Here is a 7,453-nt window from a genome sequence, read left to right as displayed (position 1 = left end):
AGCATTCTATTTAATTTACCTAAATAGAAACTTTCACATGCTATGCATGTTGCTAAGTAAATTATATTTCTAGTTTTACAATGTGCATAAAGATTAAACACAAACTTCTGTCTAGAAATGGGATGTATAAAGACATTAGCTATATCAATAGAGGGACAGTGTCTACAGTTGCCACAAGGTAAAGTACCGGCAGTCTGATGTCTAGCAGGCATCTCTATTCCTGTCAACTTAGAATCCCTATAGCACAGCCGTTGTTTAAGGGATTTCTTATTTTTGTAGGTAAAATTGGGTTTAACACCCACAATATCTCTAATCTTATCATCCGTAGTTAGAATACCCCAGTTTGCATCCACTACATGTCTAACACTCCTAAGATCACTGGCATAAAGTAAAACCAATGGCATAGTATCAGGTTTCTTAGTAACAGATTGGCATCCTTCTACTGCCCCACCAGAGGAATAGGGATGGGCTGAGGCTGACCTCAAAATTTTTACATCATCCCTCACAGCATTAATTTCACTTGTACTAGAGCCCCTAGAAGCAAAATCAATGGAAAGTTTATCTCGATCATTACTAAAGACATCTTCTGTATTATTCAAGTGAAAGACATCTTCTGTATTATTCAAGTGAGAAATCTTCATCCCTTGAGTTTTCATAATATTCCTATACACATGGGAAGGATGCATAACCCAGCCACTGGGGATGCAAAAGCCAGTACATTTCTTTGTGCCGGTCCCAAGTCCGGATAAATGGGGAGGGTTGCGTCAGGAAGGGCATCCGGCGTAAAACCTCTGCCAAAAATTACTGATGCGGAGATGTTTTCATAATTACATACCGGATCGGTCGAGGCCCGGGTTAACAACGACCGCCACCAGTACTGTTAGCCAACAGGGTGCTGGTGGAAATTGGGCTACTGTTAACCGAAGAAGAAGAGGAGGGGGAAGGCATGCCCGAAAGCAGGAAGAGAGGAGGAAGGTTAGGAGTGTAGTACTGAGGGTAGGAACTTTGAATGTTGGCAGTATTACTGGTATAGGGAGAGAGCTAGCTGATATGATGGAGAGAAGGAAAGTTGATATATTGTGCGTGCAAGAGACCAGATGGAAGGGAAGTAAGGCCAAGTGTATAGGAGGCGGGTTCAAATTGTTCTATCATGGTGTGGATGGCAGAAGAAATAGGGTAGGGGTTATCCTAACGGAACAGTATGCCAAGAGTGTTTTGGAGGTGAAGAGAGTGTCTGATAGAGTGATGTTTATGAAGCTTGAAATTGATGGTGTAATGATGAATGTTGTTAGTGCATATGCTCCACAAGTTGGGTGTGCGATGGATGAGAAAGAAAAATTTTGGAGTGAGTTGGATGAAGTAGTGGTGAGTGTACCCAAGGGTGAGAGACTAGTGATTGGAGCAGACTTCAATGAGCATGTTGGTGAAGTGAACAGAGGGAATGAGGAAGTGATGGGTAGGTATGGTATTAAAGAGAGGAATGTAGAAGGTCAGATGATTGTGGATTTTGCGAAAAGGATGGACATGGCTGTGGTGAATACGTATTTTAAAAAGAGGGAGGAGCATAGGGTAACGTACAAGAGTGGAGGAAGATGCACACAGGTGGATTATATCCTATGTAGGAGGGCCAGTGTGAAGGAGATTGGAGACTGTAAAGTGGTGACTGGGGAAAGTGTAGTTAAGCAGCATAGAATGGTGGTCTGCAGGATGATGTTGGTGATCAAGAAGCAGAGGAAGAGTGTAAAAGCAGTGCCAAGGATTAAATGGTGGAAGTTAAAAAAGGGTGATTGTGAGGTGGAGTTCAGGAAAAAGTTAAGACAGGCACTGGGAGGCAATGAAGAGTTACCAAATAGCTGGGTAACTACAGCAGAGCTAGTAAGGGAGACTGCTAGGAAGGTGCTTGGTGTGACATCTGGACAGAGGAAGGAGGACAAGGAGACATGGTGGTGGAATGAGGAAGTACAGGAGAGTATACAGAGGAAGAGGCTGGCGAAGAAGAAGTGGGATTGTCAAAGAGATGAAGAAAGTAGACATGAGTATAAGGAGATGAGGCGCATGGCAAGGAGAGAGGTGGCGAAGGCTACGGATAAGGCATATAGAGAGCTGTATGAGAGATTGGACACTAAAGAGGGAGAAAAGGACCTGTACCGATTGGCTAGACAGGGGGACAGAGCTGGGAAAGATGTGCAGCAGGTAAGGGTGATAAAGGACAGTGAGGGAAACGTACTCACAAGTGAGGAGAGTGTGTTGAGTAGATGGAAAGAGTACTTTGAAGGGCTGATGAATGAAGAGAATGAGAGAGAGAGAAGGTTGGATGATGTATGGATAGTGAATCAGGAAGTGAAGCAGATTAGCAAGGAGGAGGTAAGGACAGCTATGAAGAGGATGAAGAATGGAAAGGCCGTTGGTCCAGATGGCATACCTTTGGAAGCATGGAGGTGCTTAGGAGAAATGGCAGTGGAATTTTTAACCAGATTGTTTAATGAAATTCTGGAAAGTCAGAGGATGCCTGAGGAGTGGAGAAAACGTGTTTTGGTAACTATCTTTAAGAATAAGGGTGATGTGCAGAGCTGCAGTAATTACAGAGGGATAAAATTGATCAGTCACAGCTTGAAGTTATGGGAAAGAGTAGTGAAAGCTAGGTTAAGAAGGGAGGTGGTGATTAGTGATCAGCAGTATGGTTTCATGCCAGGAAAGAGCACTACAGATGCGATGTTTGCTCTGAAAGTGTTGATGGAGAAGTACAGAGAAGGTCAGAAGGAGTTGCATTGTGTCTTTGTGGACTTAGAGAAAGCATATGACAGGGTGCCTAGAGAGGAGTTGTGATATTGTATGAGGAAGTCGGGAGTGTCAGAGAAGTATGTAAGAGTGGTACAGGATATGTACGAGGGTAGTGTGACAGCGGTGAGGTCTGTGGTGGGAGTGACAGATACGTTTAAGGTGGAGGTGGGATTACATCAAGGATCAGCTCTGACCCCTTTCTTATTTGCAGTGGTGATAGACAGGTTGACAAATGAAATTAGACAGGAGGCCCCGTGGACTATGATGTTTGCAGATGACATTGTGATATGTAGTGAGAGTAGGGACCAGGTTGAGGAGACCCTGAAGAGGTGGAGATATGCTTTAGAGAGGAGAGGAATGAAGGTCAGCAGGGCTAAAACAGAATATATGTGTGTAAATGAGAGGGAGGGTAGAGGAATGGTGAGAATGCAGGGAGTAGAGTTGGTAAAGGTGGATGAGTTTAAGTACTTGGGATCAACAGTTCAGAGTAATGGTGAGTGTGGAAGACAGATGAAGAAGAGAGTACAGGCAGGGTGGAATGGGTGGAGAAGAGTGTCAGGAGTGATTTGTGACAGACGGGTACCAGTAAGAGTGAAAGGGAAGGTCTACAAGAGGGTAGTGAGACCAGCTATGTTATATGGGTTGAAGACGGTAGCATTGTCGAAAAGGCAGGAGTCAGAGCTGGATGTGGCAGAGTTAAAGATGTTAAGATTTGCATTGGGTGTGACTAGGATGGACAGGATTAGGAATCAGTATATTAGAGGGTCAGCCTAGGTTGGACAGTTTGGAGACAAAGCAAGAGAGGCGAGATTGCATTGGTTTGGACATGTGCTGAGGAGGGATGCTGGGTATATTGGGAAAAGGATGCTAAGGATGGAGCTGCCAGGTAAGAGGAAAAGAGGAAGGCCTAAGATGAGGTTTATGGATGTGGTGAGAGAGGACATGCAGGTGGTTGGTGTGAAAGAGCATGATGCAGAGGACAGGAAGAAATGGAAACAGATGATCCGCTGTGGCGACCCCTAACGGGAACAGCCGAAAGAAGATGATGATGATGACATGGGAAGGATGCATACTATCACGTGTTAGAATATTATTCCTTCTACATGGCTTTCTGTACAGTCTAGATACAAAATTGCCCATTGTGTTTCTACTCATTTGCACATCCACAAAAGTAATTTCTGTAGATGAAACATGGCAGATGAACTTCAAGAATGATGTGGTAGTATGTAGATAGTCAACAAAGGCTGAAAACTGCATCTCAGTCCCTTCCCAAAGCAAAACCACATCATCAACAAACCTCCTGTAAAACAACAGTGAAGGCTTGTAGACAATATTAAGAATAACCTGTTCTTCCCATTGAGCCAGCACCATGTTGGCATAGCTATTGGCACAAGAAGTGCCCATAGCTATGCCAACTTTCTGCAAATAATACCCATCTTGGAACATAAAGATGTTATGTTCAAGAACAACCTCAAGAAAAAGGCATAAGAGGTCAGTCTGCTTGACACCAGTCACTATGTTTAGTTAAGAATGACTTTATCATGTTGATACCCTCCAAATTAGGAATACAGGTGAACAGGGATTCAACATCTAGTGTAACTAGAAGACAGTTATTCAAACCAATGCCATTCTCCTGTGTAAACTGGTATAAATCCCTGAGAAAATGTTGAGTATCATTAAGCACTGTTCTAACTTTATTAAGTAGAGGGTGCAGCTGTTTATCAATATAAATTGAGAAAGGTTCAGTTACCCATTTCCTACCTGAGACAATGGGCCTAAGAGGTGGTGAGACAGAATTTTTATGCACCTTTTGGAGACCCTGAAAAACGGGTATGACAGGGTGTTTAACATTTAAGTACTGTGCTAGTTGCTCTGTAATTAAAAAATTATCAAGACAGTCACGAACTGTAAAGAAAATTATAAATAATCATGGTCTACTTTATCATACACACTTGAATCATTCAGCATAGAAAAACAGAATTTACATAAAAATCACGATCCAATATCACTGTTGCTCTGCCTTTATCAGCCTTCTTAATGATAATTTTATCATCATTTTGTAGAGCTAGTAATGCAGACTTTTCCTCTCTAGTCAAATTATAAAAACCACGTCCTGCTACATTAAAAGAACCAGATGATGGACCAGATAGTAAAGTGAACAATTCAGTCTCACATTTTTTACTAAATACTTCTATAACTGGATCTATCGGCGGTTGAAACACACTCGTTTTTTTTTAAAAAAACGAAACACTATCCACAACTTCTCTATCATTAAAGTGCATTTTAAAGAAACATTCTTAATAAACATTTTCAAGCTAATAGCAACTTCAGAGAAGTCAGACTTCTCAGCTGGTACAAAAGTCAATCCTTTCTCGAGTAACAAAACCTCAGCTAAAGACAGTACTTTATTAGACAAGTTAATAATCAAGGACCCTCTGCCATATTCCACATGCGCTTCAAATTCCGACTTGGCATTTCACTGAAGTGCTGTCGGCCTCTTTTTCTCCCTCTGCTCGGACTCCTTCCCCTATTCTGGTCTCCCAATTTCACTTGTTTTATCGATAGGGGAAGTTGGAGATCCCCAAAAACCTGATGCGGTGTAGCAGTCTTTCTTTTGACTTCCTGCTGCTGTGAAACAGAGCTCACATCAGCTGAATCAGCTGACACAATTGGCCTTTGCTGTTGTGCATTTGATCACTGGCTGAAGCTACAGGTGGCAAATTCGAATTAGCAGTTTGTAACGGCACTTGTATGCCAGCAGATATATGCAAGCCATCTCCATTAACACTGCCTCTTGCTTCATTGGAATGGGGCCAGGTAAAAACATTCCCGTGAAGAAAGTCCCTTTGATCACGAGCCACTTTCTTCATCTTTTGATTTTTAAGCCTATTTTCATAGGTAGAAATGTTGCCAGCTATCTCATCAAAGGCAAGCAAACACGAATCATGGTTGTAATTATTAAAAAGACGTTGCTTCTTAACATCAATAGCAGCTACTAGTTCTTTCTCAACAGGTTTGAAAAAGTCTATAAGCAACCGGATATAGCCAAAACTATAGTCCAAATTTAATTTTTGCCATTTTGAAAGCAAGCCTTCATAGAAATCACCATATGTGGGCATCAAAGTTATTCTTAAGCCCCTAGGAATTATACGATGAAACAGACATGCTTCCATATGCAATCTCTGCCACTGAAGGCATTTAAGCTTAAATAAGTCACTTTCCAAACCTTTGATCTCCTGTTGTGGTGGTACCTTTACATCACATTGCTGAGACGCCACATTCTCAGTATCATGAGAGGCAAAACACAGCAGAGGATTCTCATCTTCAGAACGCAATAATTTCAGAATACGATCAGTATTAAAATATCTCTGTTGAGGCAAGGCAGGAGATGGCTCCACAGAAGCAGAATCAGTAGAACAGCCAGCCATGGATCCTGAGGAGGACATAACAACATATACACCAAAGGAAAAAATACCTTCAACAGGAAAACTGTAGGAACTTCCCAATACAGCAGACTTTCAAATAAAAAACAAAAAGAAGTTCCAAGAACCAAGACGGTCAAAATAAAGCAGTTTTAATTCCACAGTAAGGGTTCACAGTAATTCCATACAAGGTTCTTCATCAGACTGAATAAAAAAGCATCATACAATTCAAGTTTTAAGTAAGGAGGGCTGATTACCTGCTCTTGCCAGTAAACTAATGGAAGCAAAAACAAAAGTCCAAGGCTAAGATCTCTGTCAGTCACACAGGCATGCTTCTAAATGTAATCTGGAAGCCACAAAGTGGAATGAGATACAGCACCTTTAAGCAACATGCAAATAAAAATGTTCCACAACAGGACAGTTATACTGCTTTTTATTCAAAAAAATAGTTGAATAGTTAAAACTTCATTTAAATGCTCATCTGGAAATGAAGCACCAACTTATAAACCTCTGTTAGTTGCTGCCCATATGCCTGCAGTCATTCCTAATAAGGTGACCAGATTCTGTCATAAATTCAATACATTAAATTCTACTCAATAAACAATTTAGTAAATGATTGCCCGTTACTGTTTTCAGGTGTGGTAATTACATTCCTCATACCAAGGTGAGTTAACCCAGAGAAAAGAGGTAAAAAAAGATTAGCTTGTACTAACCAGGCTTAGTATCACATAACAATAACCAGCAAATAATACAGACCTTTCACCAACCAGACTTAGTACCATATAATAATAATTAGTACATAATGCAGACCTTGCACTAACCAGAATTAGTACCATATAATCAATAAATAATACAGAACCTACACCGACCAGACTTAGCACCATATTATAATAATTAGTAAATAATACAGACCTTGCACTAACCAGAATTGGTACCATATAATAATCAATCCATAATACAGAACATGCACCTATCAGACTTAGTACCATATTATAATAATTAGTAACTAATACAGACCTTGCACTATCCAGAATTGGTACCATATAATAATCACTAAATAATACAGAACCTGCACCAACCAGACTTAGTACCATATTATAATAATTAGTAAATACTACAGACCTTGCACTAACCAGAATTGGTACCATATAATAATCAATAAATAATACAGAACCTGCACCACCAAGACTTAGTACCATATTATAATAATTAGTAAATACCACAGAACTTGCACAAACCAGAATTGGTGC

This window comes from Protopterus annectens, chromosome 9.part0 (genome assembly GCF_019279795.1).
Source record: "Protopterus annectens isolate FY-2018-M chromosome 9.part0, PAN1.0, whole genome shotgun sequence".
Classification (NCBI taxonomy): Eukaryota; Metazoa; Chordata; order Ceratodontiformes; family Protopteridae; genus Protopterus; species Protopterus annectens.
This window is presented reverse-complemented; position numbering follows the sequence as displayed.